The sequence below is a fragment of the Mastigoproctus giganteus genome, chromosome 9 (assembly GCF_048544385.1).
Source record: "Mastigoproctus giganteus isolate SK-2022 chromosome 9, ASM4854438v1, whole genome shotgun sequence".
Lineage (NCBI taxonomy): Eukaryota > Metazoa > Arthropoda > Arachnida > Uropygi > Thelyphonidae > Mastigoproctus > Mastigoproctus giganteus.
Genome location: NC_143583.1, coordinates 24,017,691 through 24,037,920, shown reverse-complemented (window position 1 = coordinate 24,037,920; position 20,230 = coordinate 24,017,691). Strand labels below are relative to the sequence as shown.

Sequence of the window (20,230 nt, the reverse complement as noted above, 5' to 3'; positions counted from 1 at the left end):
TTATTATTAACATCAGCATCCAAGTTTATCAATTTCATTTTCATATTTATTGTAGAATTTTATTTTTGATATGCACTTGATTACAAAAATTCAATCAAGCATGAGATTGGAGGGAGAAAATCTGGTTTTCTTGAATTATTTTAAATTATTTAATTTAAATTGAATTATTTAATTTTTTAAAATAAAGCATATAATGATAAACTTATATAATTATATAATGAAAGACTTATTTTAAAAATACATTTCTGCCACATATTCCTTTTGAAAATATCTACTAGATGTGATTTCACAATCCTGTTTGCTTTATTAATTTATAAAAAATATTATTTCTTCTTACATCCACTACACTGTCAAGATATGAATATATTAAGAAGCATGCAATACTTTATTTCTGCCTTAAAGAATTCAATAAATCATTACAAATGAGTTCTGTCTGAAGGAATTGAATTTTAAATTTAAAAATCAATTCTGGAGTGTGTATTATTAGAAGAAATAATGTAATCTTTACAGGAAATTATTATAACTAAAATACACTCAAAAAATATCTAAACTGGTTTTTAAAAACCTTTATTAATAAAATGCCCATATACATGTTTTTCAATTTGAAAAAAGTAAATATTTGCACTTCTATATGGTGAAGATGTAAAATCTTTGAAATCCAAGTTACAAACAAATAATGACAGCTGAAATAGCAAATGTACGTTAACATCAGAAATTTTACCATTTTAAAAGCTATCAGCAGATGCAATTTAAATGCATTTAAAGGGAAGGCTTAGCATATTATTTTTAAAAAATACTGAAAAGGTATTGAGATAGTCTGATAACTCACTCACATATGCAGTAAATGCTTGATTATTGATGGGTGAATAATGACCCGCTTTGTATATTAATTATGACTAAAAAATGCCACAATATTTAATTTCACAAGTAACTCATTTTACCTCTCCCTGGTTTCCATTCAGTACATTCCTTTTATTTAGGGGATTTTATCTTTTTTTTTTTTTTTTTGTATTACATGTCATTGTGCCTCATAAACAAAGAATTATATTGATAATGATACAAAAATTGGGGATTATTTAAAAGATCTGCAAGTGACCAAAAGGTACTGTAGGCATACTGAAGTGGTCAGAACACTAGTGTCACTTTCTGTATTCTGAAAAAAATATATTAACTGTTTAAAATTTTACTATGATCTTGTGTTATATAATTTTTAATATAAATTATGAAAATTATTTTTTAAATTTTATTAACTTTTTTGTTTGTATTTTTTATGTTTTCAGCACTGCCCTTGCCATTCTCCATCCTAGATAATCAAGCATTGAACATGCACACTGAGGCAACTGAAGCCATAAGGAGTCAGTATATCACATCTGTAAATAACATTCTGCATCAGTTTGCACATATGTGAGAAAAACAGTTCTACACTTTAACCTAATACTGGTACCTAGAGTTAAAAAAAAAAAAAAAACTTTATAGAGGATTTCTGTGATCTGTATGATTTATGTGATCTATTTTAAATTTTATTAACTTTTTTGTTTGTATTTTTTATGTTTTCAGCACTGCCCTTGCCATTCTCCATCCTAGATAATCAAGCATTGAACATGCACACTGAGGCAACTGAAGCCATAAGGAGTCAGTATATCACATCTGTAAATAACATTCTGCATCAGTTTGCACATATGTGAGAAAAACAGTTCTACACTTTAACCTAATACTGGTACCTAGAGTTAAAAAAAAAAAAAACTTTATAGAGGATTTTTGTGATCTGTATGCAACCCTCAAACCTTTCCCCATGGTGTTAACACAAGGAAAAGGCACATCTCTGCTATCTTTTCAAAATTAGTTCCAAAAGTTCCATTAATTTGCTCAAAGCCAATCACTACTTTTAGAGATGGGCTATTTAAAAATTGAACACTTCAAACATTTTCAGTCCATCAAGGTTTTCTTCATTTTGTTTCTCTTAATAATGGCTGAAAATGCTTTTAAACAAAAAAATTTCTTTAGAAAAGAACTTCAGGAAACAAAAAATTAATTTTTTTTTAAACATCAAGGCAAGCATTGCTTATACAGAATCTTCTTTTTCTTACTCCACTGCATATATTTTATTTTTCAATACAAATGATTTCTGTGAGCAAAAGGATATATCAAATGCAAATGATGCCATTAACACCATAGGAACCAAAAAAAAAAACTTGCCAACCTCCACTCAAATTTTGCTGATATGATCAATGGAAATAATTCAGCATGCCTTGTGCATTAAAGCAGCCATTTAGTGAACATACTATTTAAATACAGTTTTTAAAGCTATCTAGTTCTGAAAATTAGCTTCTCTTCGATATCACAATGAATAAAACTGACAACTTGTATAGGCCTATTATACTATACGAAAAACTACAATCACAAAACGTTCTAAATCTATACTATCATTTCTTCATTATGTCTCACACTGAAGAAAAGAAAGCATAGATCACAAATGCTTCAACACTAAATTTAAGCCTTCCCTTAAATATACAAAATTAAAACTTTCACATCTATAGATTAGCAGTATATCACGAAATTTTAATGCTATGCTCAAACAAAATAGACTAGTTATCATATGCCATTTACAAATGGCAATGATTAAAGAATATATACATTCTTCATATGGAAAAGTAGGCTTCCTGCTTTTCAAGTCTAACTGCTACGACAAAAAATTGCATTGCCTTAAAGGCAAGTCGTTTAAAAACTTGTTTGACTTGTTGGCAGAGAGCATCTGAAAATACTGCAGAGCAAGGAAAGCATTCCCAATGACTGGGCCACAGACCAAAAAACAGTCCAATCATGGCACTTTGTGCTGGCTGTATGCTGCTTGAAAACATTTCATATCATAAAAGTTCTTGTAACAACCAACTAAATACTGAATAAATTTAAATAAACAAACGCAATTAAAATGTACATATACAAATATAGATAAGAGCATTAAAACAAGAGTGATAAAACAGAACAAAACGTTTTGAGTGATGGGGCTCCATCAATTTAAGAAAATAGTGTGGCAAACATTCAATTAAATAGCAAGGCAAGCATGTACCTTTAGATAGCTATATGTTCTGTTTACACTCGAACATAACCACTAGGTCAGAGGAGTTTTAAATTAATCATTTCAACAATGAATGCAATCAAACTGTATTCAAATCATGGGGGCTTGAACCATGGTCCACTCAAGCATGTGTGCCTGTGCCACTCTCATGCCATTCATTTAATTTTCTTTCAATTAATAAGATGCATTTAAATAATGAGCCATGTTTGATGTAGACCATAAATGACAGTTAAAAATATAATTAAAAAAAAGAAAAATGGCAATGGCAGCAGGGGTAGGAAAGAGAAGAAAGAGACAGAAAAAAAGAAAAGGAAAGGACAACACTGCTCAGAAGTTTGTTGATAAAACAACTTTGAAGGTATTACAACACAGTAAAAATTCAATCATCTATTCTGAAAATAGAGAAGCAATATTGTCTGATCCAAAATGATAGATTTATACCTCTGACAATTAGATTTCCTCTATAAATAACTACTAACCTTACAAGTACTTTGTACACAAACATGTAATACAGTTTGTTTTATATAACACAGGATTAGGGGTATTCTGATAAACCCATGTGTCAAAAGTGTTACATAGAGCATAAAAAATTTACTAACCAGACACTGAACTCCACTTTTATATGCTAAAATTGCAGTTTAGTATACACTTAAATAATTTTAACTGCAGAAAGGAATTTCCAATTAATTGAACAACAAACAACCCTGCCCAAAAATGGATGTTTCAAATTCACCTTCAAGTCTTCAAACAAAGAAGAAAGGAAAGCATAATCACTAAAGTAATTTCAAATGAGAGCACCAGATAAGTAACCTAATTCAATAATCAAATTAAAAACAGAAAGAAAAATTCATATAAAGAGCCAAATTAACTTATATTTTATTGTGTAATAAAATCTTAATTCAACTGAAACATTTTTCTTACAAAATATGGAAAATTTCCTTAATCAAGATAGTTCAATAATCAACCTGCTCATTAACACGTTTCTAACAAAACTGATAACAACCAAAAGTTACAACTACCCTTTCTCAAAAAAAAAAAAAAAAAAAATTGAGTTAATGCTTAGTGTTAAGAGCTAGGTGTTAACCTAAATGTAAAGCATTAACTGAAAAATTTTGTTTTCATATATTTTTGTTTTTTCATTTCTAGACTAAAAAATGAATTCAGAGTTGATTTAAAACATTATCTAGGTAACTGAAAATTCCTTTTGTAATTTAAATTACAAAGTTCCAATACACTATAATTTTTGATTATAAATGCTATGACAAAACTGAAAACTGTCAGAATAAATACTGCTAAAAACTGTTACTTTGTCATTTATTTTTACAAAGTGTTAGATTTTTTTTCTTTTGTAAACAGAAAATCCTAACTCTACAATGGGTTTTAGAAAAATTTCTCACCATTAATGAATTTTGAATCAGAGGCCATTTTACCTGTCAAAAGTTTGGAAAAGAGAGAGAATACACCTACTCAATGGAAACTAATTCAACAATTCTGAGTGTATTCATAGAATTTTAAGATGATATCTCTGGAGCAGAGAAGTATATATAAGCCAGATGCTATGGTTACATGAAATAGTCTGAAACAGCAATGTAAATCTTAATGAATATCCTGAATATGGACAGGGACTGATCGATTCATATCTCTCTCTCTCTCTCTCTCTGCAATAAGTACAATGCATTTAGATTAAAATCATATAATGTTGCAACTAGAGCTATCTTATGATATGAAATAAAATGTATTAAGTTATAAAGGCAGTTTGGAATAAGTCATGATATTGAAAAAATTTATGAAAAATTTAGAATTAGAAAATTTTAAATTTTAATTTTAAGAAGAAACAAAGCAAGTAAAATTTTTCATGATGAATTTTAAATATAAAGTTTGTTCGGGACTTCATTTTGGCAAGACTGTTATTGTTGATACTTAATTCCAAGTACTGTCTGGTGAAATAACTATTTAAAATTAAATTTTGAATTACTACAAAAAAACTTCTCTTAGTGTATGATTTAGGAACTTGAATAGCAAAAAGCCTAATATAAATAACCCTACACACTTGTATACATTTTCAATCTTAGTCTCTAGATATATCAAGAATAGAGAATTCTCATCATTTTTCTACAACTATTCTAACTTTGTCAAACTCTCCCACAAAAAATTACACTTAAAAAAGTCAAGTATAGAAATATAGCAAATATTTACATATTTCCAAAAATTCTGATACAAGTGACACCAATTAAAGAAATGTTAATATCTCAGTACATATTCTTTCCAGTTCAATTACCTCTTATAAGATTGACTTTTAATAAAATATGCCATTAATTTTCACATTTTCAAGTTCAAAGAAACTTCCCAAGTATGCCAATTCCAAATTAATACAAAAATTGTATAAAGTAATAAAGGAACAATAATACCAAAACTAGTTTATATACATAAAAAAAAAAATAAAACTGAGCAAAAATTTGGGAAATTTACTTAATTTCCCATCACCTCAACAAATGCAAAAGGTTCGTAATCAGTGTATGATATACACTGGTACCAGTAGTCTATTACAGCCAAACATTATCAAAAGATTCTCAAAGGAAAGTACTTTTAAATTTAATAATTAAAATGAAGCTATTATATGCATTTTAAAATTGCAGCTAGAAACTATACAACAGTTATATATGCAGATATTTATCATGGTATAAATAGAACTGACATTTCAAGTAAAAAAAAAGCTAGTTATCTGAAAAACTGACTGTTAAAAGACATTATACACTGAAATCTTTATATTAAACCTGAAATAGCGAATAAGCATATCTAATACAAGACTGGTAACACGTAATATATAAATATATATACAGCATGCTTTATCAATTCAAATACAGTAATCAAAAATGATATCCATAAAAAGTTGAAACTCCTTTCATGTTATCAAATTTATTCAAGTACAAGCAAAAAGCACTTATATTGGGAAGAAAATATAACAGCCGGAATAACGTTCTTTAAATATGCAAATGCAATATAAATATTGCTAAAAAAAAAACACTCTGGTCTAGAATATATGTCAGAAGAACCACTTTACATGATGACATACAAACTGGCTCTGCACTAATGTTGTATATTTTGTATATCATCCTCATTAGTTAGTTGTCAATAGTTGAAAACAAACATTAAAAGTAGAAATAGAGCAGATAAGTTTATGACTAAAAAATAAAAATTATTTCAAAAACTTTGAGAAGAAAAAAAAAAAGCCAGTTTAACTTTTACTTCTTAAAAGCAGAAAAAAACTCAAATTTGCTACATAACATTTTTAAAAATGCCACTTTTGACATATATATGTTTTAACCATATTACTCAGGCAAATCCCTAATTTTAATTCAAATCTGGAAGAGGCCAAGTTAGAACCACAGTCCGTTTATAATTAGAACCAGACTTCTTTTTTTGAAATTTAGCTTGTAAACTAATAATTTAAACCAGTGATTTTCAACTTATTTTGAGTAATAGAACACTTTGGAATGAATAAGAAATTGGCAAAACTTCAAATATATATACAGTGTTCCATATCAGAGAAACAACCAAATCTGTGAAATCTTTACTTCATTCACTTTCAGTACAAAAAACCTTTTTTTATTCATGACTAGAAGTAAAAATAAGTCAAATTAATCACATCAAAAGAATGTTGTTTTTTTGTGTAGATATATAAAGTATTTTTTTTCTACATTTTAAAATATTGAAATGCAGTTAATATTAATTGTTGGTGGAACATTTTTCAAACCACTTAGGCAAAGCTCAGGAAACTAAACTAATCACCCTTTTCTGAAAAGTGCAACTCGAAATCATTGTTATTACATTTTTTTTTTTTTTTTTTTCTTTTTTTGGATGTTGCAAGGTGTAAATTACAGAATTCTGCAAAATATAATTACAAAATAATTGTTACACAATTATGCCTATCTCTGAACATCATCCCTGTCAGAAATATACAGGAATCATTTTATAAACATCTCAGGTATAAATTCGGAACTTTTGTTTACCCATTAATTAATCAATAGAACATTATTTTCAATCAAGCTTTAATAGCATTACATCTTGGTTCCTTTGCATACTGATCAATTTTTGGGAGCCCAAGTTAAGAGTACTATAGGTGGTTATATCAAAACACCAAATAAAACATAATTATTCAATTTTTCAATATACAGTTCTTTATATATGCCTTGATGATTTTAGAAACTGAGGACCACTCAGAATTGCATGCTCTTGTTGCATAATCAGTAAGAATCTACATTATACAATAATTATTAGCATTAGCAAAGGCACATGATGCAAGAAAGCAAGCTTATATAGCATCAGCCAAAAAAAAAAAAAAAAACCCTTATTTCACCCATCCACTCGCTCCATATGTTTGTCAAGTTCTGCTTTGATTTTATAGTAAATTATTATGATCCATAAATTAAATCCATTACAAAAACAAAAAAAAAAAAAAAAAAAAAAAAGAGTTGTGTTCTTGACCCTTTCCACACAAAACCATTCAGTCAATAATTAGAACACAACTGGTTTCTAAGTTTTATTTATTGGCAGCATCATTTTAGCTTTATTTAAGTTTATAACTTGTCCACAATTAGCAATGTGGAAAATGCATTAATTCCACATTTCCTATGGAATTTTCCACATGGTCAATTGCTGCTGAATAAAATAATCATGCACTGTATATGCTTGATCATCAAATCGAGACACTATTTTTATATTTTTTTATAATTATTTGCTGATTATGCATTCTATCACTAGTGCAGCAATCATCAGAGTTACTAAAAAAGTTACCTACTTGAAAACTGACAACCAATCTGGCACTAAAGCTAAGACTATATTCTTTCCAACTACTTTCACATTCAGGTTGATAAAATTAATTCAGTAATTTTCCAATAAAATCCTAATTTGATAGTTAAAATATATTATTCTCTCTTTTCCTTGCTAAAAAAGTATTTAAAAATCTGTTATTTATATTGCATATTACATAAAGTATTCTGATGTGACCCCTGAAAATTATTCTCCATACAACTCGTCTCACATATTCATTAGATAAAAAATATCTACATCAGCTTAAATGCACCTTTTTTTTCTTCTGTTTATACAGGGTGTTTCATAATGTGTAGGTCATGCTTTCACAAACAATTTAAGACCTGAAAAAAAAATGGATATTAGTAAAAATAAACAATTTACTAAGTATGTGTCTACTTATTCTTATTTATTTTATTAATATTTACCATTGAAATCTCCATAGCCATTTTTAAAAATTCAAACAGCCACAGCTCCATAACTTCAGAATAGGGTGCATGTTTATATAAACTTTTTTCATTGTTCTCGTGTCTAGAATTGATCCTGAAAAGTATGGCCCACATGTTATAAAACACTCTGTATATAACTGCACTTAGGCACAAGAGACAAAGGCCTGCAGTAAACAAGTATTTTACTAACTCCTCCAGAACAAACAATAATTTTGTAATAAAACGGAGGCTCAAAAGTTGACCAGTAAAGTAATGCATTTACATGTAAGGCATTTCTAATACATTAAAATCCCATTACAACAAATATCATTTTAATGAAAATTTCACTCTAAAAAAAATATTTCCAAGTCTCAGACAAAAATTCCCTTTTTGCTGATACTTTTATATATCTCATTTGAAAAAATGAGTTAATTTCTACAAAAAAATTCAATACAACGAACTATTTTCGAAGTCCACCTATGTATAAAATGATTTTGTTTTATAGACATAAAAAAATTGTTTGCAAAAATTATGAATTGGTTCGAGCAGGAATGAATAAACACTAAGCTGCATTTTAGTTTAAGAGTCCCAATGAAAGCAAGCATCCTCCATTGGAGGAGGCTTGCTTTCATTGGGACTTTTGCTTTTCTCAAAGCAAGAAAGACAAGTTAAAAACGGCCATTGAACATTAACTCTGGTTTTTGTAGTTAATTTAAATGTAGATTTGTTTACATTGCATTTATTAAAGTGAAAAGCAGTTTTGGTTTTGTTAATATGTGTCCAAAATTCATCACCTACACAATACTGCATAAAATGCATTACATAATGACTAGCAAAGGAATTGAGAAATTGCAAGAGAAAATGGAAGTTCTGAAAGATGAAAAAGGGAGATGTGGCAGAAAAAAATATTCACACCCACATTATTATCCACATTCCTGGACCTTGCTGAAGTTAAAAAGAATATAAGAAAAGCAGATGTGAGACCACAGCAAAAAAAAGACATTGATAAAGCTGTGTTTTCATGGCTTCAAGGTATTCAACCCAGATAAAGAGTCCTATAAAGTTCCATTCATCAACAAAAAGCATTAGCAAAAATGCTTGAATGACATGTTTCAACAAGTGAAAGCTGGCTCAATGGGTTTTATGAACATCATAGAAGGAATTTCCTCAAAATTAATCTACATAGAGGGAAATGTTCCATTAGATAAGGAAAACAATGTGCTGGTGAAATTATAAAGCTGATTAAAGGACTTCAGTTAAAATGTGTATGTGAGTGGGAGAGAGAAATCTAAGGAACAAATGACTGCACTTATTTTTGTTAAAATGCCATCAGGGACTGAAAGAGATCAAGCCATTAATCATTGAACAATCAATCCAGTCTCATTTCTTCCATTTACTATACTAACCAGCATGTGGATGACCTGAGACTTATTTAATGAGATAAAAGTTGATGCAAATAGGAAACAACCTAAATGCAAGATTTTAATGCTTATCAATATTCCCCACTAAACCAAACTGCCATTTTATAGCCCACTGGATTTAGACAATCTAAAATGTAAAAGCTCATTACTATGAAGTTGCATTCTGAATTGAATCTTTCCTGGTTTCATTATTCACAAAAAAGATAAGATGCACATAAAGCAAGCAAATATACAATTGTTGGAGCTTCTACTTAGAAAACCAAAATTGAAAATGTTGGCAAAAATACATGATTGATTTCATAAGAAACTCCAATGATATTACTGAACAAAGAGTCATTTATGTTGAAATAAAAAAACTACAGAAATCAATTGGCACTGTTGCAGATGCTCTATGCAAAGAAGATTTTAAGGAGTTATGCAGTAGTAGTAATGGCAAATGTAAGAAAGCAAGCTTATACAGCATCAGCCAAAAAAAAAAAAAAATAAATAAATAAAATCCTACAGTTCACCCATCCATACCTGCCAAGAATTTGTCTAGTTCTATCTTGAAAATGTATCAACAGATTACAAATTTAACCAATTGTTCATGAAATTAACCAACATCAAAATCACTGAAATCATAAGGGAATGGTGCTTCGCCTAAAGAAATTGACAAAGATGTTAATAATGATGAGGAACAGGAGGATGTTGATGTATTGGAGAAACCAGACTACTCTCGCTCAAAGAAGTGCAAGTATCAAAAAAGTAAGGCAGTTTCTTTCTAGCTGTAATAATATTCTGGATGCTGTGTTTGATCAAATACTTACTGACAAATACCTAACAATGAATACTTAATGATAAATTCATAAAAACTTGAAATTCACAAATTTTGGATAAAATTGCAGATTTTATCCAAATATTGTATTAATAAGTGAAAAATGTCAAAGTTAAATTTTTTCATAAAATTAGATATTTCAGTCTGTAATTTATTAAAATTTTATACTGTACTTTAAATATGCTTTGAAAACAATGCCTTCACATTTCTTTAGTTCCATGTTTTGTAGTTTTTAAGTAAAATAACATGGAAACTGCTGCTTCTGTATAAGTATGCTGTATTTTAAAGTGCAAAAAGAACTTTGGGTAAAATTATGTCTTTTATTATAAATCTGAGCAAAACACAACAGAACTTTGGGTAAAAAGTCTTGTACAACAAAATGATTCTACCCCAAGCTTGGTGTAATGGAATTTTACTGTATCTTAAAAATGACGAAAAAACAAAAAAAAAGTAATTTAGAAACCCAAGGGTTTCTAAATCACAACCTATGCAGGTGAACATGTGTATATACATATGAATAAGTGTATCTGCCAATTCTATTATCAGGTATACAGGATAAGAGGCACTCATAATTAGGCAAAGTTATTGAATACAGTGTTTTATAAATGGTGAAGATAATAAAATACATTGCTATGAACACACAAAAATTTTTCAGTCTACATATATATGAATATTAAGGTGATGAAGAGCTGAAATATTTCTATAAAAGGATAAATACTAGTTTCATTTTCTTGTTCTATAGTTGCATAGTAAAAAGTTGGTTAATACTATTTTAGAATAGTTCAAAACAAAACTTTTGGAATGCCAACTACAGTGTAAGTTATAAAAACATTTCAGCAAACAAATCTAATTCTAAAGTACATGATAGCAAACAAATCTAATTCTAAATTCATGATAGCAAACAAAAGTAACCCTTCAGCATGAAGATTTTAAATTGCTACCTGCAGATGAATGTCTAGTCTGTAGATTTAAATTCAAATATTTGCATCAGTTGATAATAGAATTCACCTAGATAAGTAAATAAGAAACTCTTGCATATTCAGCATGGCAGATGTTTATGCCATAAAACATAATGACTGGCACTTTATACTGAAAAGTTAACAAAAAAAGAATTTCTCTCAACCATAGCATATAACTAAACATGCTACATGAAAGAAATCCAAGTAATAGTAACAGCATCTACTACAGACGATGGGTTTATATGAGTGCAATGATGGATACAGTTGAAAAATCACAAGTAAATATGCTTTACTAAAAGTGCAATGTGAAATTTATCATAATTATCTTACTTAGATTTAACTGCAAAATAATAAAACACAACAAATAGGTTATAAGCATTTGTAAAATAAGAAGAGAAGTTTACTTCAAAATAGTACGTAGAACACTTCCATATGATACTCTCCAGAAATTAAAACAAAAAAATCGAAAATCTTACATTACAGTAACAAATAATTAAAAATCAATTGAATGCAATTAAAAATTAAGAAAATTAATTAAAAGAATTTAACAAAAAATTGCAAAACGATTTTCCTTCCTCACGATTTTCTAAATTTCACGCTTACTCGGGACTTGAATAAAATCCAATTTAACATTTATCAAAAACCTACAAACACTGGTATGCTTCTACGTTATAACAGCTATCACCTGTTCACCTACAAAAGATCTATTATCTTTAATCAATTTTTCAATGTCTATAAATATTCAACGACAGAATCTTCTTTGGACTCAGAAATACAAATATTAACCAGCAGATTCTTAAACAGAGGTTATCCCCTTGCTACAATAAACCGAATTAGGGTACAAGCTAAGGATAGGATACAAAATACTACACCAACCAACAATAGTAATATCAAAAAATACTTTATTTCTGTCCCATACGTTGAACAGTGGCACAAACAGCTTAACAGATTCTTTAAAGATACCAAATTTAAAATTATGGCTAGGCCAATTTCAATACTGAACAATCGCTCAGTCCTTTCCTCGTTCACAACACAAATTAATGATCTGGTATACAACATTTCTTGGGGTGATTGCGACTCGTCTTACCAAGGTTCAACACGTTTTCCTCTGAATATTTGTGTTAATCAATACAAATAAATGGTGCTTCACATTCAGCAGTGTCAGAATTAGCCTTTCATGCCGTTAACGAAAAACATACTTTTTTATTTAATGAGGCCAAAATACTTAGTGTCTAACGTAAGCGACTATTAATTGCAATATTAAAAAATATTAATATGCGACTATTAATTGCAGAAACCGTCGAAATTAAATTACACAAGAATTCTGTTAATGCTTGCCGGCCATATCTGATCTCCAATTCGTGGGCTTTTACACGCATGCGCAAAGACAAATAATCCCTATTTAAGTTTCATGCTCACCCCTATTTGGTAATTTTCATTCCTGTGATCACGACATACGGTCGAAAAGGCGTTATCAGCTTCAGGAAGGAAAATCGTTTTGCTCTTTTTTCGTTAAATTCTTTAATTAATTTTCTTAATTTTTAATTGCATTAAGTTGTTTTTTAATTGCATTCAATGATTTTTAATTATTTGTTACTGTAATGTAAGATTTTCGATTTTTTCGTTTTAATTTCTGGAGAGTATCATATGGAAGTGTTCTACGTACTATATTGAGGTAAACTTCTCTTCTAATTTTACAAATATTGATATCAACGTATAATGTATTGAGCATTACAGCTCTGGTTCATACTATCTAATAGGTTAAAAACAATAAATGATCTATGCTCAGAATAATATTTACTAAATATATTTTTATTCCTAGTATTTACTATATTTCAATATATGCTTAATAAACAGTAGTCAGGAAAAGTTGAGTCATTCATTTTCCAAAAATAAAATTAAAAAGAAAAAAGTTATCTTATGATGGGAGAATTTAAAGTAATAATTAAATCCTGTAAAAATGCAGCATTATTACAAGGAAGTAATTCCACTCTAATTTAGCAAGCAAGCATGCAAAACACTTCTACTTGGAAAAAATAAAGAAATGAGATCAAGAATTGATAACAAATAGCATAAAAGCTGATATATGTTAGTTTAATAGTGATTCATTAAAATAGATATGATATTACTGAATATACTGAAACACATATAAATATATTTATTTTTGTAATGAATAAGAAAATTTCGTTTCTGATTTAATGTCTTGGTAGTCTAAATTTTTTCTTATGTGGAAAATCATTTCCTTGAATTAAATAATTTATCAAAGATATATAACAGCATGTAAGGCACTTGTTTATATATTTTATATCATCAGTCTGTGCCATTCCCAAAAAAATTAGGTTCTCCTGGCAAGTCAAGGTGAATTTGAATTTGTTTTACCTAAGGTCATAACTGGATTTATTTCAGATTGTGGTAAAATATGTAATACATTCCCTTTAAATTTTATAAATATGGACTGAAAATGAAAATAATCATTCACAGAGCTGATTGTATGAAACTAGTGAAAAGTGGTGTTGTAATTTCTTCGATAGGATGATCCAGAAATATATTGTAAATAAATAAATTAAATGACAGGAGTGAGATGTATAGACATTAAATGCATTTATATTATAACTTATAGGATTTCTATAATAAATAAATCACTAAAGAGCGATATAAAAAAAAAAAAAAAAAATGATGAACACTATTTTAACATTAACACTATACTAAGTTGATTTTGAAGAATATCTTGAAAAGCACTGATGAAGGAACACATGCTTACTGAAACTATCTTCTGTCCTCTGCAACTAGCAACATTTGAAAAGTGAGAAAATTTATAAAATAGAATAAAACAGCATAAAAATGAAAGCATCTAACAGAATACACCAAATTTAGACACTCACTGTCTCCCTTACCCTGTGTGTTGAATAATTTTTGTCTTTAATTAATGACATACTATTCTTCCCATAAATACTTTCATTTTTATGAATAAAATTCATTTGTGTGATAAATATTAATATTTATGTAAATGGAAACAATACATGATGTTACAAGCAAAAGCGGAGATAGCCATTTGTTACTGATTTCAAAACACTATGTAATGTAGTGTATACTGAAATCATTTTCATGTCATAGTGTAGAACAAAATGTTTTCTGAAGAGAATTTCAGAAATTTTACAAAACCCATGCTGCTGACGTAAAAATATTCCTGGTTAGTTTATAATTTTCTAATGATAGTAGCATCTGCCAAAAGACAAAAAAGAAAATACTGCATAAATGCTGTCTTTAATAACCTTTTGATATATGACAAACAAATACAATTATTAAAGGAACGTTGGCTAATTTAGCAAGAACTGTCAAAAAAAACTGAATACACTTCTTTATGCCTAAATCTAAAGGAGTAACTGAAGGACAAACTGCATTAAACATTGTTTCTTACTGCTTTTCATGTTATTACCAATGTGTAACCTAAGTATATTTTAAATAGAAGTGTTGTTTAAAATTTTTCACTTAAAGCACAAGTGATAATATATTATTATATACTTATATTTTTGCTTGTTGCTCTTCAGATGTAACTTAATGTTTCTTTTTTAAGAAAGAATGTTTATCTGACCCACACAACAACATACAAGGTGAAAGACAAAAGTTTCTGGGCTGGCCATATGGGATAATCACATGTAGTATAACAGTGCACCACAACTGATTCACTGTTAGTGTAATGAGTTTTACACAAACAGGACATTGCTTTTGTGTAATTGGTATTTAAGTGTGTTACTGTTGAACATGTTGAACTGCAAGAATATTTGCTGATGCTATCGAGGCAGTGTTAGGTGGGTCGGAAAACTGCTAGCTTGGGGGGAGACAAAGACCAATAGATTGACAGTAGCCACTGGCAGAGGTGAAAGAGATTCTTGCACTGCTTCTATTAGAATGAGTAGAAGCCTGAAAAACAAGATGCATGGTATTTCAGAGACTGCTGGGAGCCATTGCGGTACAAATAAACACATGGGTTGTGTTAGGGTAGCTAAGAATAGAAACAGGTGCAGGTATACTTGCGTGTACACCAATGCTAGGAGTTTAGTAAATAAATTTGATGAATTTGAGGTATTGCTCAAAACATCAAAGGCAGATATTGTTGGGATATCAGAGACGTGGTGTCACACAGATATAAGGGATGCAGAACTGCAATTTGGGGAGTACAACGTCTACAGAAAGGATAGACAGGATAGGAAGGGGGGAGGGGTTATGCTATTAGTTAAGAAACACATAAAAACCAAGGAAGTGAAGCCAGTCGACATCGCTGGACAGTGCAGTGTTGAGTCAGTTTGGTGTGACATAAGCATTGGGAGATCAAAATTGAGAGTAGGAGTGTGCTATAGGCCTAATGACTCTGATGAGTATAATAAGGAACTGTACAGGGAAATAGAGTGGGCCAGTAAATCAGAGAGTCTTATAATGGGAGATTTTAATTTCCCAGATATTGACTGGAATTTGGGGGCTGGTTACTCACACACTAGCAGGGCTTTTATGGATTTATTGGATGATTGTTTTCTACATCAGCATGTTCAGGAAGCAACTAGAGGGAGTAATACTCTTGATTTGATTATCAGCAGTGATTCTTCATGCATTAAGAATCTGCAGATAAATGAACCACTAGGTGGCAGTGATCACAGTGTGCTGAAGTGGGATTTACTCAAAGAGGTAACTACCATTAGGGGTAAAGGGAAGGGTTATTGCTTCCGTAAAGGCGACTACGATGGACTGAGACAGTATTTAAATTCTATACAGTGGGACCAACTGATGATGTTACCAACAGCAAATTCAAAATGGGAAGCATTCAAAGAACATATCTTGGAAGCTACTAGGCTTTACATACCAACTAAGAAATATTGTTCAAGGTTTAGGCCAAAATGGATGTCAGATGAACTAATGAGGCATATGGCAGAGAAGAAAAATGCATGGGATACTTACAAATTAACACATGACACAGAAGCCTATGATAGATACAAGTTGATATGCAACCAAGTTACAAAGGAGGTTAGGCAGGTGAAGGCGGATTACGAGAAATCCTTGGGCAAGGGATGCAAAGAAAAACAGCAAAGAGTTCTTTACTTATGTAAACTCTAGAAGGAATGGGATGAATCAGATTGGTCCACTTGATATTGATGGGTCAACTGTTGATGATCCTGCTCAGGTAGCTAACAAACTAAATGAATATTTTGCATCGACATTCACACATGAGGAGTTATTCAGCAAGGGGAATGCCAGAGGTGTATTCAACTCTAGCAGTAAGCTAGAGAATCTTGAAATAACTGGGAGTAAAGTGGAGGAGAAACTGTTGAAGATAAACACAAGAAAGGCACCCGGGGTGGATTTGATCTATCCAGTTATATTAAAGGAGGCAGCAAAGGAAGTAAGCAAACCCTTAGCCATAATTATGAGAGCTTTCTTGGACTCAGGGGAGGTACCCATAGACTGGAAATGTGCAAATGTGACCCCAATTCACAAAGGAGGATCAAAGGCTGACACAAGTAACTATAGACCTGTGAGCTTAACTTCTGTTCCAGGAAAATTAATGGAGGCACTGGTTAAAGAAGCACTGCAGGATCATTTAGACAAGACTTCAGTTATAGCTCAGACACAGCATGGTTTTGTTAAGGGGAAGTCTTGCCTGACCAACTTGATTGGATACTATGATGCAGTCACAAAAGAACTGGATGCAGGGAATAACTTTGATATTATATACTTGGATCTTAGAAAGGCTTTTGATACTGTTGCACATGGAAGACTGCTACACAAATTGGAGCAGTGTGACATTGGAGGCAAATTGCTGCTATGGATAAAGGGGTGGTTGAGTGGGAGAAGACAGAGAGTGGTAATCAATGGACACTGCTCATCATGGACTAATGTTATTAGTGGAGTCCCTCAGGGCTCAGTGTTGGGTCCATTATTGTTTTCTGTATTTATAAATGATATTGATGATGGTATATCAAGCTTAATGTCCAAGTTTGCAGATGATACAAAGGTTGGCAGGGTTGTCAAGGACACTACTGACACTACACTGCTGCAACAGGATCTGGAAAGGTTGAGCAGATGGGCTGAGAGGTGGCAAATGAAGTTTAACATTGACAAATGTAAAGTACTACACATGGGAAACAGCAACCCCAGGGCAACGTATCAACTCTGTGGTACTACACTGACAGTGGTAGAGAATGAAAGGGACTTGGGGGTGATTGTGCAGGCAGATATGAAGTTCTCTGAGCAGTGCAGACGGGCTGCAAAGAGTAGCTCATGGAGTATTGTCAATGATATACAGGAATTTTTCCAGCAGGGATAAGGAGGTGATTATTCCATTGTATAAGGCAATGGTCAGGCCACACCTAGAGTACTGTATACAGGTCTGGAGGCCTCATTTCAAGAAGGATGTAGAGCTGCTGGAACGAGTACAGAGAAGGGCAACAAGATTAGTGAATGGAACAAAGGGGTGCTCTTACGAGGAAAGGCTTAAGTTTTGCAAATTACAGTGTCTGGAGACTAGGCACCAGCGAGGTGATCTGATAGAGGTGTATAAAGCCTTGAATGTTTTAAGCATGCTCAATGCTGATGGGATTCTTCCTCTAGCTCAGAAAAATCACCTGAGAGGGCATAAATTCAAATTGAGGAAAGACAGATGTAGGATAGACGTGCGGAAATTTGCCTTTAGCCAGCGGGTGGTCGGTTGGTGGAACAGACTGCCATCCCTTGTGGTGGAGGTTGATAGCCTAAATAAGTTTAAGGCTCAGCTGGACAGGTATTTTGAACGAACAGAGGGGTGAAGTGGAAGTGGGTTTTTTTTTTTTTTTTTTTTGGCTGATGCTGCATAAGCTTGCTTTCTTGCATCAAATGCCTCTACTAATGCTAATGCTAATGTCTTGTGATTTTTGTAGCTGAGTAAGATGGCAGATGTTAAGGAACAGCAAATTTGCATCAAATTTTATCATAAAATTGGGGAAAACAGCTTCAGAGACAAAGTGCTTAAAAAAACGTTTGGTGACGATGTTTGAGTACAATGCAAACTTTTCAGTGATATTCATGTTTCCAAGGTGAGTGACCAAAACTTCAGCTGAGGATTCTGAGCACTCAGGTTGTCCATCAAGTCAAACTGATGAAAACAGTGAAAAAGAGTATCAAGTCATCCACAAGGACAGATGGTGATTAATAATATTTGTAATATTCTAGGCCAATTGTATGGTACATGCTAATACATTTTAACTGAAAATTTAAACATGAGGCAGACTGCTGTAAAATTTGTGCCCCATTTGCTGAGTGATGAATGGAAACAGAACTGGCTTTCTGTGTGCAGGGAACTGCAAGCATAGGCCGGAAAGGACAGAAATGCCTTTCCAAGGTCATAATAGGGGTTGAAAGCCTGGGCTCGTGGTTATGGCCCAGAAAAAAAGTGGAGATGGACTTTTTTTTTTCAAGTAGAAAGTCCACCATCTCCACATCCAAAAAAAGGCAAGACAGGTCCAATCAAATGTCAAGAGTATGCGCATGCTGAATGTTTTCTTTGACAATGAGGGAATTGCTCTTCAGGAATTCCTCCTGCTAGGCCAAACCTGGTGATTTGACTGTAAATCACCAGTTCTATGTTGGAGTCCTAAATGTTAAAAAAAACAGCCAGACAAATGGAACACTAAGGATTGGCTTGTGCATTATGACAATGCATCAGTCCACATAGCTTTGTCAGTTCAGTAGTTTTTAGCCAAGGACAAAATGATAATAGTTCCACACCCTCCCTATTCTTCCAACCTGGACCCCTATGACTTCTTTCAGTTCCCCAAAATGAAAATCCATTTAAAAGGATGAAGATTTGAACACATCACAGAGATTCAAGCTGAGTTGTCAAAAGTGTTGGACAGCACCACAAAACAGGAGTTCCGGAGATGCTTCAAAAAGTGTGAGAAGGGTTGGGATTTAAAAGGACAATATGAACATGTAACTAACATAAGTCTAAATTAATCTTAGACACAGCCCTGCACTGAATAATGCAGGGCTGTGTCAATGCTGTTTCAGAAAACAGAAGTAAAATGGATAAATGAGAGAGAAGAAAAGCTGGTTATGTGGGTTTGGAATCAGACAGTGAATGGATGCTGGCTGGTTGTGGCACACGTTCGGACTGATTTGAAAGAAAGTGTGGGAATTACAGATGCCAATTGAGAATGGTGAAGGACAGCCCATGGAATATCTATAGAAAAGGCATAGGGAAGAAACTGATCTATGAGATAGAGAGTGGAGAGACTTTGTAAGAAATAAGTCATGATGTGCTTATGTGCCAAGAGAGAGATTAAAAATAAGGGTAACCATAATAGAGGTATGTAATGCTGTCTATAAATCTGAGTGTCAGAGATGCACTTAAGGCAGAACTAAGTATTAGAAGGATTGAAGATAACTAAGTTTTCTTCATCTCAATGGAGAAATTACCTGGAGATTGACATTTAAGGAATTTTAATAATGAGTGAGCTAGTTATAATCGTCCATTAAGCTATAGCCGAGACCTGGCTGTTACAAGTTTCCATACCATTTTTTTTTTTTTCCCCCATGTAAATGGAAAGAATAATTAGGTTTTGGAGGAAGGGGGATGAGAACACTGAATAATGCAAAAGTCAACATTGATATACTATAAAATCTAAATTCCAGCCAACCATAAATTTCCTAAAAATTATGAACAAGGTAAATTTCAGCAAAACATGTTCTTTTATCAG

The 20,230-nt window shown here is 31.5% G+C and overlaps 1 protein-coding gene across 1 annotated transcript in view; it reads right to left on the bottom strand.

Moving 5' to 3' along the window:
* Positions 1 to 997: 997 nt before the first annotated feature.
* Positions 998 to 20,230, bottom strand: part of LOC150080098 (uncharacterized) — a 53,927-nt gene continuing 34,694 nt past the window's right edge. Inside the window, exon 4 of the mRNA XM_090381673.1 lies at positions 998 to 1,153. The gene's annotated coding sequence lies outside the window, so the exon portion shown is untranslated. The remainder of the gene's footprint in view (positions 1,154 to 20,230) is intronic.